The sequence below is a fragment of the Macrotis lagotis genome, chromosome 4 (assembly GCF_037893015.1).
Source record: "Macrotis lagotis isolate mMagLag1 chromosome 4, bilby.v1.9.chrom.fasta, whole genome shotgun sequence".
Taxonomy (NCBI): domain Eukaryota; kingdom Metazoa; phylum Chordata; class Mammalia; order Peramelemorphia; family Peramelidae; genus Macrotis; species Macrotis lagotis.
Genome location: NC_133661.1, coordinates 168,109,256 through 168,125,718, shown reverse-complemented (window position 1 = coordinate 168,125,718; position 16,463 = coordinate 168,109,256). Strand labels below are relative to the sequence as shown.

At 39.1% G+C, this 16,463-nt stretch overlaps 1 protein-coding gene across 2 annotated transcripts in view; it reads right to left on the bottom strand.

The window, feature by feature from the left end:
* The window catches only part of CCPG1 (cell cycle progression 1), a 54,874-nt gene extending 45,504 nt beyond the window's left edge, over window positions 1-9,370 (bottom strand). The window contains exon 1 of one of the 2 annotated variants that reach the window (XM_074234619.1): window positions 9,136-9,370. The gene's annotated coding sequence lies outside the window, so the exon portion shown is untranslated. The remainder of the gene's footprint in view (window positions 1-9,135) is intronic. The other variant, XM_074234622.1, reaches the window with a different exon arrangement.
* Between the last annotated feature and the right edge of the window lie 7,093 nt (window positions 9,371-16,463).

Here is a 16,463-nt window from a genome sequence, read left to right as displayed (position 1 = left end):
CCATGTTGCTGTTAGGGTGTACAGTGTTTTTCTGGTTCTTCTCATCTCACTCAGCATCAGTTCATGCAGATCCCTCCAGGCTTCCCTGAATTCCAATCCCTCTTGGTTTCTAATGAAACAATAGTGTTCCATCACACATATACCACAGTTTCTTAGGGCATTCCCAATCGAAGGATATTCACTTAATTTCCAATTCTTTACCACCACAAACAGGGTTGCTATGAATATTTTTTGTACAAGTGTTGCTTTTACCCTTTTGCATACCTCTTCAAAATGTTGTTGTACTCTTAACAAATGGCATTGCTGGATCAAAGAGTATGCACATTTTAAAAAATGCACCTCCAGACTTTAAAAAGTGGAGGTCTAAGGGTGTGGAACCTGATATTTTCCTTCAGACTAGATCAATCTGTTGATTGGTTTTGCTGATTTTCTTTATAAATTTCTGGTAATAAGGCTGGAGGAACAGTATTATCCAGGCATCAATTAAACTTAAAAAAAAAATTTAAGGGGCTATAGAGGACATCAATCACTATCAAAAACTGAAGTCAGAACACAGAGAAAAGAAAGTAGAGAGGCTGGCTTCTGAGAAGATAAGGATATAAGGCTATTAAAAGTAAGAAACTAAGAGAGTGCTCTGAAGTTCTAAATACTGTCCCCTGTTTCATCTGAGCATTCCCTTACTGTTAGTTTTCTCAAACCCCAATGTATTTATTTTTCTTCTTTTTTTATTTATGGCTTTTTACAAGGCAATAGGGTTAAGTAACTTGCCCAGGGTCACACAGCTAGATTAAATATTAAGACTGAATTTGAACTCAGATCCTCCTGACTTCCAGAGCTGCCCCGCCATGTATAATTTTAACAAGTCAGTCCTCTCTTAGTTTCTAAAGAGAGATCTTAAGATAAGCATAGCTATAATTGTAACAGAAACAATGAAATCATCTTGTACAAAAAGTGGATAAATTATTTCAGCACTCTGGTATGACTAGATCATCTTGTAAAGATTAATAATAGTTCATCCTAGTAATAAAGACTTACATTTTTAAAATGGCAACTCCCTCAAGAGAAGTAAAATTTGAATGCATAAAATAATTTTAGAGAAATAACGACTTATTTGGGGGAATTTTGTTTTTCAGAGACCAAAGAATCATGTCATTATCCTGAACTTTGGCTTCCAAACAAATATCATGAGAATAGCTGCAGAGAAAATTTAACCCTACCAGAAATGTAATGGGAAAGGACTCCCACTTAAAGCATTATCTAGAGTTATATTTAAACTATTAAAAGTGTGCCCTGAGGTAAACTAGAACCCTAAGTCATTTTTTTTTATTTTTAAAATTGGAGCTGGAAGCTGTGATTCACATTTTAGTAATGCAGAGAAAGAAATCTCTAGCAACAATGCCATTCAACAGATTCACTCTTTTTAATCCATTTTTTTCCTTTTTGCTAAAGAGAATTGAGTCAATACCCAATTACTCTACAAACATCTGAGGTAGTGAAGAAAGGCACTCTGAGTTTGTTTTCTTCTATGGTGTAACATCCTTAAAATTGAGAAACAGAAGCAACCATTGCTATATTCGAAGATAAAGTGATCCTTTCTGTTTTTTCTGATCTAAAAGACAATTCATAAGAATGTGTACTCAGACTAAGTGACAACAATGAACCCAATATACTCAACTTAAAATTTGGAGGATAAGTGCAGTGTTTATTTATCCCCCAATGCCAACTACAAAGGAGTCAAAAGAATTGTGAAATGTCTTTTCTTTTGAAAAAAAAAATGCATATGTATGTATATAGAACACAATAAAGAATGTCAAGTATTCTTACTAAAATTCATTTCACTTTGCAGAAGATGAAATGATCTCTCATATGGAAAACCTCTTTAAAATTATCAGATAATAATATAAACCTGATCACTGTAAAACCATAAAACACCTCAAGATTGTCTATTTTTATAAAGTATGGTCTTTATTTGTAACTTTTGTTTTACATAATTTTTGTAATTATATATATATGTATATGTATATGTGTATATATATATATATATATATATATATATATACATATTAGGTTTTTGTAAGGTAAATGGGGTTAAGTGGCTTGCCCAAGGCCACACAGCTAGGTAATTATTAAGTGTCTGAGACCGGATTTGAACCCAGATACTCCTGACTCCAGGGCCGGTGCTTTAACCACTGCGCCACCTAGCCATCCCTTGTAATTAAATTTGTAAGGTGTCAAATGCTGAAATAAGAGCCACTAGGAATGGACAAAGGCTAATATGTCTCCCAAGAGGGAGAAAATCCATAATCTAACTGTTCCTTGGCTCAAAAACTTACTTATCTACTATATATATTTCAGATATAGTAGAATGTAATTAATGTAAAAGTTTCATTTCAAAAATATAAAAACCAAGTAACACCCTAAACTTATTAATTGCATTTATTTGATCTCATCAGACTTGAGAGTCAAAAATAAACCCAAAAGAATTACACTGCAATTTCAAGACTTTTCTATTCAGAAGTATTGAAAATCAAGTCATTTTGTCAAGATGAAGTTATATTTCTTTCTATTTGGGAGAGGCAAGCTAAACTGTTTCAAGAAATTAAATAGATCTTAATTTGTTTTCAAGGAAATTTCTTGGCTAAAAGCTTTGATAGTGTAGTATGTGGCAAAATTTCACTGGATTAGATAAAGAATCTAGATTCCAACACAGGCTCTAACTCTTGCTATCTGACTTCCACAAATCCTTTAGCCTCCTTTCAGGTTTACTCATCTTGAAAAGGTACAATAATATCACTTTGCCTTATAGGATTGTAGTGATAAATGAAAAAATTAAAAAGCTTAAAATACTAAACTTTAGCTAATAAATAAATAAAATAAGAATTTTTAACCTAAGATCCATGACTTCTTTCAGGAATATTTTTATTGCTGAATTTTAAGTTTAATTTTTTTATTCAGAAAAATCTGCTATCTTCCTCTCAACTATCACACCCCGCCAAGAGAATGAAAGAAAAACAAAATCTCTGTTACAAAGATGTATAGTAAAGTATAGTCAAGCAAAACAAATCTCCACACCAGAAATTATATAATAGTTCACTCAAGTCTTCCCAGGTTTCTCTAACACCATCATTTGTTAAGAGTACAACAACATTTCAATCACATTTATATATGTAACTTGTTTGGTCATTCATTGCTCAATGGATGAGCACCCCCTCAAAATTCAATTCTTTTGCAAGGCAAAAGAAAAGGGCTATAAATATTTTTATACATCCTTAAGAGTTTTGTTTTGCTTAGGTATAAATCTTTCCTTAATCTATCTTCTAATTCCTTAGCTTCTCTCTCCCATTTCTCTCCTATTTCCCAGTTGAATAAAATGTATGGCTCTACTCAACTGTGTGAACTTTGACCACTTCATATAAGAATGAAGTTGAAGTGTCAGCTGCCTTTTTGTTTGAAACCATGTCTTGGGAGATAATTTCCCCAAACTTCCTTTTCCTGCTCCCACCTCATTTTTCCCCTCCCTTTCTATTCTTCTTTTAAGATTATTAACAAATAAGAGAACCACTCCCTTTACTATTTCAGATAATGTTAGAATAGCTGCATTTCATTACAATTAGTTTCCTATGTAATCCAATATATTTTACTTTGCCCACAGCCTTTACTTGATAGAGGTCTGAAGCCTTAAAATGAAAAAAAGGTTAAGAACTTCTCCCATTGTGTGTATGTGGGATATGGTGAAATAAACCTGGAAAAATAGATTAGAGACAAATTGTGTCTAAATGCCAGGATAAGGTGTTTTATCCCATAAATGAGGAGCCACTGAGTTAAGAACAATGTTAATGACCTGATATATTAAGAAGATCATTCTGGCAGCTATTAAGTGAATATCTCATGTGAGATACACTAGAAAGTGGAAGAGAGGATAGGAGACTATTCTAATGGTGAAGAAAGAAATAAATGAGGTCCAAAATTAGGATAGGAGTACCAAAGGAAAGCACTAGATTTAGAAACATCTCCAAGAGATATTTCCTCAAAATAAAGTGGGAGGATTAAATTAAATGATCCCTGAAGTCAGTTCCAATTTGACATTGGAAAAGATATTATTCAGGTAAACTCAACATGTCTTGGCAAATAACTGTACTAAGGTGAGAAAGAAAAGGAAGAGAATTTGTCCTTAATTTCCTGACAGCAGATAGGTGCCATCCACAGTACTAAGGAAGTTAAAAGGAGGGGGGAAAGTGTAGAAAATTAATTAGTTTAATTTAAACATAGAGTTTGAGGTACTGGTGAGAGATCTAAGTTGAGATGGCTAGCAAGTAGTGGGAAATAGAGTTTAATGAGAAAACTGTGGTTATGTGTATATATGTACAAGTGAAAGAAATAGATGAGAATGCTGAGATTGTAAAGAATGGAAAGAAAAAGAGAACTCAAGGTGCCACTAGGTGGTGCAGTGAATAAAATATTGGTCCTGGAGTCAGGAGGACCTGAGTTCAAATCCAGCCTCACACAAACTTAATAATTACCTAGATGTGTGACCTTGGGCAAATCACTTAACCCCATTGTCTTGCAAAGAAACAGGAAAAAAAAAAAAGAACCCAAGACAGAATATCTGTATACACATATCTGGAGAATGAGAAGATGAAAATTAGTTCACATAGATAATGTTAGGAGCATGATTTCATCCTGACTCTAGTCACTGCTCTATCATTCCAGAATGCCTGCTTCTTTCCTTCACCCATCTTTCCTAGGCAGTCTTTTTTTTTTTTTGCAAGGCAGTGGGGTTAAGTGACTTGAAAAAAGTCACACAGCTAGGTAATTTTTTAAGTGTCTGAGGTCGGATTTGAACTCAGGTCCTCCTGACTTCAGGGCTGGTGCTCTATCCACCATGCCACCTAGCTTCCCCTGCCCCAGGCAGTCCTTTCTCTCAACTAATACAGCATGCAGTATTCTCATTACTTCTTTCCTAGACTATCACTAGTGAAAAGAACACTAAAGGAACTGGGTTCCAATCTCCAGCTTTCTTAATTACTGTCTGTGACCCTGGGCAAGTCATTCAACTTCCCAGGGTCTTAGTGTGTGAAATAATATTGGACTAGACAAACTGTAAGATCCTTCTAGCTTTGAATTATTGAGATATGAAAACTTTTTGGGGGGGGCAAGGACAGAAGATAAGGCTGAGACCAAGGAAGATATGAGGGATAGAGGAACAAATGCTCAATGATATGTGATCAATGAGAAAGGGACCAAGAGACAAATGAAGACTTGCCTTGGCCAAGATGGGGTAACTCATCAGCTGTCAAAGTGATAATCCCAAAGTGAAGCCTTAATCAGGTCACTCACTCACCTATTCAAAAAAAGCTCCATTGGCTCCCAAGTACCTCTAAGTCAAAATATACACTACTCTGACGTATAGAGTTTCAGATTTATTTTATGTTATTTTCCTTTCTACAAACTACATTCCACCCAGAATGAACCACTTGCTGTCAATCATATATGCCATTCCATCTTCTATCCTCATGCCTTTGAACATAGTGTCTCCCACCACATCCCCTCCAATACATTTCCACCATACTTCAGCCTCTTAGAATCCCTAAACCAGCTTCAAAGCTCAGATAAATATAACATACTTTTGAATTCTGCAGGGCTCTGATCCCCTTCTCCCCAACCTCAGCTGCTAATACCATCCCCTCTCCCCCAACCAAAAATACCTTAAATTTATTTTGAATCCATAAGTGGTTTACCTCAAAAGAAAATAAACTCCTAGGGTGAATGGATTGTTTCCTTTTGCTATTATACCCCAGGGATACAAGTAAAATGCCAAGAGGAAGGAAAATTGAGGTACTTAAAATTGTTGAAGAGGTAGCCAAAGAGATTCAGAGTAGGACCAACTCTAAGCAAATTTTGGAGGAAAGAACTATGCCCCAGACTTCAATCCACTAAGTCATTCCTCCCCACTGTTCAATCTAACCCTCTTCTCAAATATAAATTCACTAAGATAATAGAAAGCAACTCAGCCCCTTCCCCCCATCCCTTCTCCACCTGTCTGGCTCTTACCCTTCTAAGGTATATAATTCCAGTCACATCCAGGTAGGTTACCCTTTTACCATCTTCCCCGACTCCTCCCTGCACAGAAGGTAGGCTTGGCTCTCTATTACATCTCTCTTCTCCATGCTACTGGATCCAGATGATCCTAAGCCCAGCTACCTATCTCCTGACTGTTTCCTTCCCCTCCTCTTTATTCCTTTCTTAACTTCTTTGATGTTCTCGCCAGCCCAGCTTGTAGCTGTTTCTTCTCTGCTTAAACTTACTATCTTCTTAAAAATTCACTTTATCTTGCTAAAGAACTTAATTTGTGAACTTTCTGCAGTAACTTGTGAACTGTTGCAGCAATCTGTGAATTAAAATTTAAGCCATTTCTTACCCTCCTGAGTCAGTCTTTTGTGATTTCTTCACCCAAAATGAACCCACATCAATCCTTTATGCCCCCCTCTCCCAGCCATTTTTTCCTAGCTTCATAAGAAGACTTCATTGTGTGCCAGGCTAAAAGGATAATAAACAGTGCTGTCCTCAAGTAACTTGCTTCCAAATGGGAAGACAATATGCAAACAATTATATACAAGTAAGACATTCAGGAAAAATTGGGGTTGACTCAAAGTGAACCAGAAAAGATTTTAGACTGAAAATGGGAGATGGAGTGTCACTACTTTACATAGAATAAGGAGAAAATGCTAAAACCAAAATAAGGAAGATTGAGTTTAAAGGTTAAACAGTGGATTTTACCTTTGATCCCCAAAACAAGAGGAAACCTTTGGAATTTATTGGATGGTTAATGACATGGTAGACCTGATATTGAAGAAAACCAATTTCACAGATGAATGTAGAATGGAATAGAGGAGAGAATTGAGAAAGGTTGCCCACCTAGCTTTATGAGTTTATGAAAGTTTATAAGTTTATGAAAGATTGCACCTGAGTAGTACTATTGTCTAAAGCAAGAAAGGACATTTATGAGAGATCTTGTGAAGGTAGAAAAAGAGGATAGGATTCAGATTGGATTGGGCGGGGGGGAGAGAGAAAAGAGAGGAGAAAAGTTAACAGTGTAAACCTGAGTGACTGGAATAAGAGGGTAAATATAAAAGACCTAAAAGCTTAAAGTAATACCACTCCTAGGATCTTTGGTAAGAAGCTTGAGTTAAACTTACATAATAGCTAACACTTACATAAAAAGTTTTCCTCACAAACTAACACTTAAAAGACTTTTGGGGGCCAGATGTAGCTTTCTCTCCAAATCTCCTCAATCTGTAGTATATACATACATATACACATACACACACATATGCGTTTGTGTGGAGTGGGTCAAAGACTATTTTGTTTGGTTCTTATTAGTCTATCCTTTATGACTTTCTTCTATTTGACAAAGTATATTTACTCATTCAACAAATATTCAGTGCTTCCTGTGTGCTAGAGGAAAAGGTGAATATATAAAAGATGAAGAATATAGGGGCGGCTAGGTGGTGCAGTGGATAGAGCACCGGCCCTAGAGTCAGGAGTACCTGAGTTCAAATCCTGCCTCAGACACTTCATAATTGCCTAGCTGTGTGACCTTAGGTGAGTCACTTAACCCGGTTTGCCTTGCAAAAACCTAATATATAAATATATATATATATATATATATATACATATACATATAGTACTCAACCTACATGTACACACACACACACATATATATATACATATACATATATGTAGTACTCAACCTCAAAGGGAACTAAGTTTAGTGGAAGATATATGATGAGTACATATTTCTGATAAAAAAAGTATTTTTGTCTAAGTGCAATAGGCAAGTTATGCGAATAGGTGCCATTGATGAACCCCCATCTAAACCCAAGTAGTACTTCCAATTCTGATTATGGCAACTCACTTAACCACTTGCCCCTGATCAGTTTTCTCAAATGTAAAGTAAAAGGAATGTTCTAGAAGGCCTTTGAAAATTTGTCCCAGTTCTACATCTAAAGGATAGAAAAGAAAATCAATCATTTGAAAAATATTTATTAAGCACCTAGTATATACTAGGCGACTGCTAAAACCTTAAATACAAAAACAAGCAGGCTATCCCTGACCTCAAGGAGCTCACAATTCAGCGAAGGGCAGAACAAGCAAACAAATAGTTACAAACAGGCTTCTATGGAGGATAAAAAGAAAAATAATCGACAGAGAGAAGGCACTGGAATTACAGAGGCTGGAAGCTGGGAGGCAGAGGAGCAATTAGTACTGGCTAGAGGATGCTAGGTGAGCCATAAACAAAACATTATAGCAGATCTAGATCAGGAGGCCCCAAACCGGGCTTGCCCAAGGTCACCTGACCAGTAAGCAACATCCTCTTTCTTCCTTTCACAGCCAAACCGCAAGGATAAAGCCGTTTCCACCGAGTTTGCCCTTTTTCCCCCTTCCTCTGACTAGAAGCTAGTCGACTTCGCCACTAGGAAGATGGGGCAGGGTTCTCCGTTGGCGGCACTCTGCGGACTGTGTGGTCGCGGCTGGCGCTGTGCCGACGCCTGGCGTCCCAGACTTGGCAGACTTGGCATCCCCCACCAGAAGCTGCGGGGTCTTCTGCCCCCTCCCGCTCCAACTTCCGGATTTCTGACGGGACGGTCACCTCACTGCCCGGCCCCTCCCCCGCGGCAGGTGCCGCCTCCGGGACCCCCGAGAGGTCTGGGGCGCGGGGGCTGGCTCCGCGCTCCTCTGGGCTCTGCCCGGTGCCGGGGCCCGTCGGGGCGCTGACACTTGGCGGCCGCGGCCCCCCGCCGGCACTCGGGGGTCCCCGCTCCCCCCGGGAGGCGAGGAGCCTCGGGGCAGGACAAGCTGCCGCCCCCCCGGGGCCAGGCCGGTCGCTGCCAGGGGGCCGAGCCCCACCGAGCCGCTTCCATCTGCGGGACCGCGGGGCCCTATGGCGGCCCCGGCCGGGGGGAGGGAGCCGAGCCGAAGCCCTTCCTCCCTCCCTGAGCCCGAGCCGCGGGCCCCCGAGGGGGCTGGCACACGCCGAGGCGCACAGCCCCGGGAGGACCCGAAGCCGCCGGGCGAGCCGCAGCCGGACCTGGCCCCGCCGGGCTCCGGGAGAACCAGGCGCGACGCGACTAGTACCTGAAGGCGGCCGGAGCCGGCTCCCGAAGCCGATCCGAGGCTCGAGTCCCCGGTGACGCCTCTCATAAAAACAACAACCTGCTTCTCGGGCTGCCGCGGCTGAGGTGACGAGGCGACCGGCGGCGGCGCCCCAGGGCACGCCGGGACGTGTAGTCGCCCTCCGCCTCGTCCTGGAGGGAAGGAGGGGTCGAGGAACTACTGTTCCCACAGAGCCATGCGGCCCCACCGTTGGGAGCCATGAGGAAGCCGCGGCTCGGCCGAGGTGTCAGCTGTGCGATCACAACATCCGGGCCTTGGCGCGGCTAGGCGAGCACGAGTTCGTTGTCGTGGAAACGGGCTCGGGACTTCCCCGGCGGACCGCGCACCTCTGGCTGTCGGGGGCGGGGCCCGGCCGGTCTCTCTTCCGCTCCAGGAGGCTCGGCTGGAAGCGGGGCGGCGCGGCGGCGCGGGCCGGGCCCTCGGGGCGGCCTCCAGCCCGCCCACAGCTGTGCCGGCTGCACCCGGTGTAGCGGGAGCTGCCATTGCCGAAGAGCCGGACGGAAATGGTGAGACTTTCCCCGAGCAGGGGCCGGGCGACGTGGGGAGCCTGAGGCGGGGGAACGGGGAGCTGGCCTCCCGAGCCCGAGCTGCCCCGCGGGGCCGGGGCCGGGGCCCGGAAAGCTAGACTGTGTCTGAGCGCAGGGGCCGCGGACTAGCAGGTGAAGGGGAACCGGGGCGTCTCCTGTGGAGAGCCAAGGCGGAGGGGCAGTAGGGTGTTCGCAAATTACTTAGTAAATTTAAATGTTGCTAAATTAAAAAACAACCTAAATGTCCGTAATTTAAAAACATTGTCGCTTCCAAAAGTTGTAATGCTCAAGATGTGATTTCAAAGAGTCTCGTCCTCCCTCTGGGCATCCTGAAAGGGGCCCTGGGTCCATTGTCCCCTTCCAGCGCTAACATTCCATCATACCACTACTCTTTTCTGATACCACAAATTTGATGATACAGTAGAAATTACCAGTAATTAAATTGTAATTTGAAAAAACAAAGTTTAAATGTTAAGGGTCAAATATGTTCAACATTTAAATACTGCGTTAACAATGTAAACAAATAAAAATAAAAACTTTAAAATAATTCTTTGGTCTAAATTTTATTGAAGCTTCCTGTCTTGAAGGAATCATGTCTTCCCAAGTCTAAAGTCGACATAGTAAGTATAACTGATCAAACAAATTTTTACTAAGCACCTACTGTGGGGATAGGCCCTGAAGATACAAAGATAAATCGGTTCAGTTTAATGATACTTATTAAGTTTTAGGTTCAGCAGTTCTTGTGGCACTCAAAGAGCTTACAGTTTTATAGGTACATATATGCAAAACATGTAGCAGCATGCATATATTTTTATGCCCACTGCTATTCTTCAGGAGTTAGAAACTTAGTCTTATATGCCATGGGAAAAACATCATAGCTAAGTAACCACAACTGTCTCCTTTCCCTCTTCCAGGACAAGGGGATGACTGTTAATCCTCGCCTAGTAAAGATCAGGCAACTTGGGGATGTGGGACACTTCTTAACTGGAAAAAATTCCCTTTCCTAGAACCTGTTTGGGAAGTTTAGTGGAGCAGTTATCCAGGAACATTATATAGCAAATTAAGGGAAAAAGCACAAATCTAAAACGAGGAGACCTGAACTCTCCAGGCCTATTAGACAGCAGAGTGACTTTAGGCAAATAACAGAGCTGTTCTGGGAAGGTTCCCTTCTGCTATAAAATAAGCATAATTTTGCTAATTTTTTTTTTGGTTTCAGGGAGATAAAATAGTAGATTTCAAGTGCTTTGAAGAAGTTAAACATGTTCTAAAAATATAAGCTTGTATTATGTTTAATATACAGTGAGGCATTTGTGAAGTAGACCGTGCCTCTTGTTATTTGGGTCATACAAAGAGTAAATGTGAGACTATATTCTCCACATGCTTATTGAGTTGAACTAAGGGTCTCCTAAGAATCTCTTACTTTACTTATTTCAGTTATTCAAACTCTCTTTTTATTGGAGTGTAATATGAATCAATTCTATTAATCAGACAATAGCTATAGCTGAATTGCCCTTTCTCCCATCAAATCTGTACATTCTTGTTGCAGATTTTCAGTATTTCAACAGAATTTCAAAAAAATTTTTTAGAGATGCCTTTAAGGATGCATAAAAGCAATATATAAATAAGTAATTAATGTATCATTTGATGTAGACAGCATTTATGTCTTGTGTAAAGTCCTCTGGAGCCAATGGTCTTCTGTTCACAAACTCCCTTCATCTTAAATTGCTTTCTCTGATATTCTTTCCATCTCCTGATACTCAAATCTAGGTTAGTCAAAGAAGATATCTCATGCCTTCCCACTCTCTTGAAAAATCCTCTCTGGAGGCCTAAATGAATCAAAAAGATAGGATTTACAGGGAGTCTTCCACTTTAATTGGTCACAAGAATTACTGAGGTCCAAGGATCTTATTTCATATAATTATGGAGGGGCCAGAAGAATTTTATGATGAGCTAGAGTATGCCATGTTTGTCTTTCTGTCATTGGCAAGTTAACTGCTACCTAAATTCAAAGTGTAGGCTGATCTTCTTTCTATAAAAGAAGTCCAAGAATGTTTTTCTAAATTATCCCTGAATCCTTGGAAAATACTAAAGACACAAGGTAAAGAAATCTTAAAAGTCAGAAAGGAATTATGACCCATATCAGAGCAGTGCTGGATCAGAGGGAAAAAAGACTAGTGTTTAAATGAGTAGTGTTTGCTTTTGAGGGGTCTTCAGTGCTTTGACAAACCACTGGATGTTATAGTGGAGTTTTTTTTGTATGTGAGGTTTCTTTAAATTCTGAAGTTGTGTAATTATATTAACATGGTAAGGAGTACTGAAGCAACTATTTCTCTGTCTAACATTAATAGAAAGACTTGCTATGTTCCTTAAGCATATATCCAAGAAATAACAGACTACCAAAACTTGACTTAATTGCTATTCTATGGATTCACATGGGAACAAATAATATGGGCAGAAAGAACACAGAAAGCAATTCTAGGGATGATGAGGTCTTAAATAAGAAAATGAAACCCTTAAGGACACTGAAGTGATTTTCATCACGGCTAAAAAATGGAAAGAGCTAGAGAGAAAAGCAGAAATAGGAAAGAACAATATGATCAATGATGTGACCAACTATAATTTCAGAAGGCTCATGATACAACATTCTACCAACTTCAGGTAGAAAGATAATGAACTTAGAATACAGAATGAAGCGTTTTGTGTGTGTGTGTGTGTGTGTGTGAGTGTGTGTATAAACATATCTATATTTAAACAGTTATGGAAATTTGTTTTGCTTGATATTTTTAAGGGATTGTGTTTTTCAGTGAGAGGAGAGGAAAAGAATTCAAAACAAAAATTAAATTAAAAAAGAAAGAAAAAGATGCTATCTTAGATACCTTTACCAAAACAAAAGTTGGAGAGAGCACTGGAGCAGGAGTCAGGAAAACCAGAATTCAAATCCAGTCTCACATTAGTTATATGACCTTGAACAAGTCATTTAACCTCTATTTTTATCTTCTAAATTGTAAAATGGGGATAATAACACATAGGGTTTTGTAAGGATCAAATTAAATATTTTAAAATTGGCACAATTCCTACGACTTAGAAGACAAAATAAATGCTTTTTTAAAAAAAATTTTTAAAAGAAATGATGGACTCTTAATGTGGAATAGAGCTTATGAGAGCTGGTAAAAAATGAATTTGCCTAGAATCTTACAAATCTAATAAAAAAATTTTAAAAGGAAAAAAAGGAGGAAGATGATGAAAAAGGTAATTTTTACAATTTAATAAGAGTAACAGAAGTTAAGAAACCCAGTAATTTAGAGAGGCTTCAAATGTCCATATACAAATGAACAAAGTTTGGGTAACAAGCAAAATCAACTAAAAATCCTAATTCAGGAATACAGATTTAACCTCAAACTGGAGTAATTGGGAGAGGTAGCAATGTAAATTTAGAAAATAGATTCATATGAAGAAATCCAGGAAGCATGATAGATACCATTTTGATAAAGATCAGTAAAGGAAGAAGCAAAAGTCATATTGACCTTGGTTTATACAAAACACTTAAATTTATTTAATTTTTTTTTTAGTTTTTTGCAAGGCAAACTGGGTTAAGTGGCTTGCCCAAGGCCACACAGCTAGGTAATTATTAAGTGTTTGAGACCGGATTTGAACCCAGGTACTCCTGACTCCAGGGCCAGTGCTTTATCCACTAAGCCACCTAGCTGCCCCAAAACACTTAAATTTTGAGAAAGATCACAAACCTGGAATGAAGAAATGGTAAGTATAGTAGTAATGCAGGACTGCAGTTATCCAAGTATCTTCTCAAACTTTTTTCCAAAATCAGTGTAAATAATAACTTCTTGATTTATCTTCATAACAATTTCATCTTTTAAAGGGTAAAAAACAGCAAAGGGGAGCTGCTATTCTACACCTGATTTTTCATCACCAAAGAAGAAGTGGTTCTTCCAACAAAAATAACATAGGCCTTGGAAGGATATAAACTTTTTATGATAAATTTCAAAAGATATAGGGAAGGTACAAATAGAATTTCATGAATTAAACTTCTAAGGGTAAATTATCCTAGAATGAATAGGAAGGTATAAAGATTTTAAAGGGAAAAAAAAATTGAGATGAAAGAGTTTTCTAAAACTGAAGAGAGAGAAGTAAAGCAAAATCAGTCAATACTGGATAAATACAGAGCAAAATACTATTCTGTAAGAGGAGTGTCAAGAATGCTAAAGTTCACAATGAGCTAAGGCTGACAAACACTAAGGATGTCAAAAATAAGGGAAAAGAAGCTCAAAGAAGGAACATGATCATCTGTCAAGAGAGAAAAATAATAGAAGACAGAAGACACAATTCCACTCTTATTTTACTTCCGTTTCTACCAAAAAATAATGTTTATATTAAAAATAAACAAAATAGTTAATGAAAAGGTAAAATTCATCAAAATAAAAGATACAACTAGATGCATTTTAAAAATACAATTCACAAAGCCTAAATGAACTTGATTCCATTCCACACTTCTGAAAGAACTGATGAATGTGAACTGAGCCACTGCCAATTCTCTTATAAAATAATGGAGAACAGGATTGGGGAATGGCAAATGTCCTGGCTTTTTTTAAAAAAGAAAGTGGAAACTATAGATTGTGTTTGCTCGAATTCCTAGCAAAATTTTAAGACATTGTTAAAAGAATGATGTGTGGACATCTATAAAGGAAAAACTATTATCAAAAAGAACCAGTGTGACTTCTTCAAGTATAGTTTATCTTATACTTACCTTTTTCTAAGCCAGTAGATCAGAGAAGTGTTACTTTGTGTGTGTGTTGTGTGTGTGTGTGTGTGTGTGTGTGTGTGTGTGTGTGTGTAATTGTAGCAAAATGTTTTGGTATTGAGAAGTATCCCCAGTGTTCACTTATCTTTCTCTTTTTCTGTTCTTTTATCTTTTATTTTTTCCTTAGATTATCAGCCCTGATTGAGGTTTTCCTTCTTTCCTGATAGGCAATAATTTCAATAAGGTACTGCCTTGCATCTTTGAATCATTTTTCTTAAGTCATTTAGACCCTGTTGCATTTCTACCATCTCTCATGAGGTCCTCCCTTTCTCTACATCTCAATTCCATATTGTCCCCCATTCTCTTCTCCTTTTTTTACTTTAGTCTCTGATGAAGTGGTAGCTCTTCTCACCAAGGTCAACCCTTCTGTATGTTCTTTAATCCCAACCACTTGCCCTGATGATCTCTCTCTCTCTCTCTCTCTCTCTCTCTCTCTCTCTCTCTCTCTCTCTCTCTCCTCTCTCCCCTCCCCTCCCCTCCCCCCCCTCCCCCTCCCCCTCCCTCTCTCTTTTCTCTCGCTCTCTTGCTCTCATCATGTAAAACCCAAATAGCAACAGGGGCCACTCAACCATAAGGCCATAAGGATCCTGCTGTCTGTATATAGACTTATAAAAAAAAACACAAATTAACATCATCTATGTTTTATTGTATTTTCATATATTTTGTTAAATATTTTCTGGTTAACTTTTAATCTGATTCAGGCCCCATTTGGATGTCTACAGATTAATATTTGACATCCTTAGTTTATACCAAGACTTTGTCTTGGATGTTTTCTTCTTTTTCTTCACTTTTCCACTTTGTGACCTCCATGGGTATAGTTATCCTACATAACAGATGATTCCCAGATAATGTACATACTCCCCCTAGTCTCTTTCTTGACCTTCAGTTTCACGTCACCAATTGCCTATAGGATATGTCGTACTGGATTCCAAACTTAACCTGTCTACAAAAGAACTCATTCTCTTTTCCCCAAAATATGCCCCTCTTCTGAACTTCTCTTTTTCTGTCAAGGGTACCACTATTATTCTACTAAACAAGGTTCACTTGTTCAGATTTTTGGTCATGCCTGATTCAAAGTCTGTGGGTTTTCCTGGCAAAAATACTGGAATGGTTTGTCATTTCCTTCTCCAGTGTGTCCCCATTTTACAGAAAAAGCAAATGGGTTTAAGTGGATTCTCCAGGTTAACATAGCTAGTAAGTGTCTGAGATAAGATTTGAACTCAGATCTTCCTAACTCCAGGCGCAGTTCTATCCACTGCACCATCTAGCTTTGAGTCCTCACTATCACTCATTCATATATTCAGTCAATTGCCAAATACTGCCATTCCTACCTTTACAACCTCATTTGCATATATTCCCTTTTCTCTACTCACATGACTGCAATTCTAGTTTAGGTCCTTATCACCTCTTACCTGGACTACTATAATAACTGCTTAATTGATCTCCCTCCAGTTCATGCTTCACACATGAACCAGTGATTTTCCTTAAGCACAAATTTGACCAGGTAACTCCCCTTGGAGTCTGATCGACCATAGCAAGGCACACTATTTTATGTTTTTCTTGGAGGCTATGGATACAGAAGTTTTGACTTTGTTACCTTCCAAGTGTGTGTTTTAATCCTCCAAAGGACCAAAGTAATTGTCTATGGTTGATTTTTTTTTCTTCTGTTGTTTGCTCTTTTCCCCAGCCTGTGACTTGACTTTAACTCTTTGATAAGGTGGGACTCTGTTTCTAGGGTGTCCAAAGCTTTTGAAGATTTTTGAGGCTGTTTTCAGGGACACCCCCCACTCACAGGTACCCACAAGTTCTCAATTCCTTCAAGGCCTTGTAAGAGGCTATGACTGCTCTCCTGGCCTGTACTCTCATCTGTGGATGACAAGACAACCTCCTTTCTTCCCTGGAACCATGAGGAGAGTCCCTACTGTGCTGCGCAGTGAGTTCTGCGT